The sequence below is a fragment of the Cibotium barometz genome, chromosome 39, assembly GCF_041138505.1.
Source record: "Cibotium barometz isolate CiBa-2024 chromosome 39, ASM4113850v1, whole genome shotgun sequence".
NCBI lineage: Eukaryota > Viridiplantae > Streptophyta > Polypodiopsida > Cyatheales > Cibotiaceae > Cibotium > Cibotium barometz.
The window spans coordinates 33,862,689-33,866,803 of NC_141084.1; the positions used below are offsets into that span (position 1 = coordinate 33,862,689).

The 4,115-nt window shown below is 47.7% G+C and overlaps 1 pseudogene; it reads left to right on the forward strand.

The window, feature by feature from the left end:
- Positions 1–853: 853 nt before the first annotated feature.
- Positions 854–2,550, forward strand: LOC147616010 (UDP-glycosyltransferase 85A7-like; annotated as a pseudogene).
- Positions 2,551–4,115: the final 1,565 nt, after the last annotated feature.

The window sequence follows — 4,115 nt, forward strand, 5'->3', positions numbered from 1 at the left end:
TCACTTGAATCTTATAAAAAAGATCCCATCTAGCCTGCGACACAAAGTATGTTTTTGAAGCTATGATTGTGGCATGCAACATCAACCTCACATAAAAAATAGATTGTGGCATGCAATATCAACAAAGTATATCAGCAATACATTTTCAAAAAATAGAAAACATGAGCAGGGTTTTGATCTAAAGGTTGATGGCCCTGGAGCACATCTGTTAGAAAAGAATGACTGTAAGATGCTGAGCGTGGAGGAACCGTTAGAAGCAGCCAGCAGCTTTGATGGAAGGATTCCAAACAACACAAAAGCCAATTAAGTTAATGAAGAAAAAGCTTGTTTTAGGTGATTCTAAGGCAGAGGCTAGTAGGCCTAGTTCTAGTAAAGAACCAGGCATATGTTGCTGCTACAGTGAAGCATGTATGCTGTGGGAGACATCATTGTTTGCTTCATGTCAATTGGATAACTTCAATGTCATTGTTTGCTTCATACAGAATGCTGGAGATGGATGTGAAGCGTGAGTTCCTTGCAGCTCCACAACCCAAGACTAGCTAGGGCATAGTTTTATTTTCTTTTTGAGATTTATGGGTGTGCAGACCGCCTGCTACTCCTTGTACTGTTTTATATAACAGAGGCTTCAAATCCATTGAGTACAATAGATCCCGCATGAGTGATCAGATTAACAACATAAGCTTCGTTTACATTCCGATGGTTTGCCCCCGAGCATGGCCGCACCACTGACGTGGTCGACCTGCTGGTTGCTCTCGATTCTGGCTATGCACGCTCCTTTGAGGAGTTGATGCAAGGCCTCCTGCTCCAAGACCCTCCCGTCACGTGCATCATCGCGCCAACACGTTTTTAAGCAATGTGCACAAGACTACGAAGAAGCTTGGGTTACCGTTTGTGTCGTTTTGGACACAATCTGCAGCAGCTATGCCTCATTGTTGATGGTGGCCAAAGGGTACAGGCCCCCAAAAGGTATGGATAGGGTTAATTATTACGTCGTAGCTCAATTTTTAGATCTAATTGAGGTGTGATACTTATCTGATTAAGGTGTCACTTAGGTTCTCAGCCTTCCGACGTGATTACTTGCAGCCTGCCTGGTGTGCCGCCCTTGAAGTTCGAAGAGATGAATGGTTTTGTGCAGTGCTATGACCCTGAGGATTTCATGTTTAAGCTGTTTATACGCCCTTTTGAGAGCATAGGAGAAACGGACTGCATACTGATGAACACCTTCGACGAGCTGGAGGAAGAGACCATGGCTGCTTTGAAGAAGGAGCATCGCGTGTTGGCAGTCGGCCCGTTGCTGCCCGCTTCGTTTTTCAAGGAGACGGAGAGCAGTGTGGCGACTGCGGTGTGGGCGGCCCGCCGAGGATGAGAGCTGCTTGGGCTGGCTGGACAAGCACGAGGCGGGGTCTGTGATCTATGTTTCTTTCGGTAGCCTCGCTATGATGACTGCAGAGCAGATTGCAGAGATCGCCCTTGGCTTGGAGGCCAGCCAACAGCCCTTCTTGTGGGTTGTCCGCTTGGGGCTGATGACAGGAGGTAAATCAGCAGAGCTGCCGGAAGGCTTTCTAGAGAGAACAAAAGCACGCGGCCTGTCATCCCATGGGCGCCCCAGCTCAAAGTCCTCCTCCATGAAGCCGTGGTGGTTTCTTCACGCACTGTGGCTGGAACTCGACCTTGGAAGGCACCAGCGCAGGTGTGCCATTGCTTGGCTGGTCGTCCATGTCCGACCAGGCTATGAATTGCAGATGTGCAGTGGAGAGTTGGAAGGTGGGGCTGAGCCTGGAGAGAGGAGCTGAAGGGTTCGTTCACCAAAAGGAGGTTGAAAAGAAGGTGATCGAGCTGATGCAAGGTCAAAAGGGGAAAGCCCTCAAAGCTAGAGCCAGGGAGTGGAGGGAGGCTGCTGTGGGCCGCATCCCACAAGGAGGGCTCCTCTCTCAAGAACATACAAGTCTTCATTGACAATGTACTAGGAGGGCTACCCTAACCCAACCCTAACCTTCAATTTGAAGGCCATTAAAACTAGGTTGATCTTGAAAAAAAAAATATTGTTTATGTCTAAAGTTTAGAGAAATTTTCAAGCTTTTTGTGGTTGCAACCCTATGTTGTAAGAGGCTTTCTGAAGGGCTCTGAAGCCCTCTGAAGGGCTTCAAATCCCTCTGGTCCCAGCACTACAGTAGTGTCTTTCATCTCTGAAAGAGAGCCACATGCTTGCAGGGCAGTTATAAGTGTTTGCCGGTCAGAACTCACACCTTCCTCTTGCATTTGTCTGTACAATTTCAAAGCCCTCTGTCCCATGACCCTGCTCAACATATGCTGCAAGCATTGCATTCCATGATACAGTGTCCCGCTGGGACAACCCAATAAACACCGTCTCTGCTTCCACAATGGTTCCATACTTCCCATATATACTCACAAGAGTGGTACCAACAAAGGTATCTGAAGTGAAGCCCTTCCTCAGAACCTCAGAATGTACGGCTTGAACAATTTCCAGAAGCATGAGTTTGGAGCATTGCCTCTCCATGACAATACAGTCCTCTACAAGACTGCCACATGCTTGAAGGGCAACCACCAATGTCTTCTGATTCGGGTTCATGCCTGCCTCTTGCATTTGTATATAGGAAAGAAGAGCTTTCTTCCTTGACCGCGCTCAACATATGCTGAAAGCAGTGCATTCCACGGCACAATATTGCTCTGTGATAGCCCATTGAACACATGCTCTGCTTCCACAGTGGTCCCACACTTGCCATACATACTCACAAGGGTGGTACCAACAAAGACATTTGAACTGAAGCCCTTCCTTTGGGCCTCAGCATGTAATGCCTGGCCAATTTCCAAGGCCATTACTATGGTTAATTCACCCTCCACAGTGCTTTCTTCCTCTGCGAGTATACCACATGCTTGAAGGATAGCCACAAATGTCTGTTGGTTTGCACTTACATCTTCCTCTTGCATTTGTCGATAAGCCTGTAAAGCCTTCTCTCCTTCACCCTGCTCAACATATGCTGACAGCATTGCGTTCCATGGGATGGCATCCATGTTGTGCTGTGACAGCTCACTGAATGCATTCTCTGCTTCCACAATCACCCCGCATTTGCCATACATGCTCACAAGGGCAGTACTACTACAGACAAAGACGTTGGTAGTGAAGCCTTTCCTTCGGGCCTCATCATGCAACTTCTTACCCTCATCAAGGGTCCGGTCTTGATGTATGGCAGGCCTAGATTTTAGAATTTATATTGTTCATTTCATTTATTTTCCAGACAGAGAATCAGATTCTATTGGGATGTAATCTTTTTGGTCTCATAGGTCATTTTGGCCTTCTAAAGACATTTAATACAACATTTCATTTCATTTCATTTCTCTCTCTCTCTCTCTCTCTCTCTCTCTCTCTCTCTCTCTCTCTCTCTCTCTCTCTCTCTCTCTCTCTCTCTCTCTCTCTCTCTCTCATATTAGAAGAGCTTATCCAACCTACTTGCTTCATTCAAAATGCAGTGCAAGATATCTTCCCCAGCTTCATAAGGTTGGAATGCCAAGTTGGATTTGGCAAGCATCAATGCGTGGTTCTGCAAAGGCACCTTGGAAAGGTCAAAACACCTCGGAAGATTGGCAGAAATAGCAATGCCAGTCCGTACTGCTAGTCCAGGGTTAGTTATGCAGTCCCGCACATGAAGCAGTGCCCATCTGTATTGTGAGTCACCCTCTGGAATGATGACAGGTGTTATGGGCATTGATATGTAGTTGCATGTAGAATTGCATAGAGCGTGGGGGCAAGGGTTACCCATGCTGCCCCACACTTGGGCTACCTAGGACAGCCCATGGGCCATGACATTGGCCCACAAGAAGCTCTAAGCATTGTGGCCATCCCTTAGAGGGCATAGGCCTTGATGGCCAGCCTCAGGCAAGGGCCGAGTCGGCCAGCCCCTAGTAGGCATGGACTGGCGGTCGGCCTGGGCGGCCAGTTGGCCAGCCGATGAGGCCCTCACAGCCAGTTAGCCAGGCCATATTGGAAAAGGCGCCTATTAAAGCGCCGAGAAAAACAGGTCGTGGAGGATAAATAAACAAGCTGACAGGGTTATATGAGCAAACCAACTAGCCTTTTGTGCCTATAAAAGCATAGA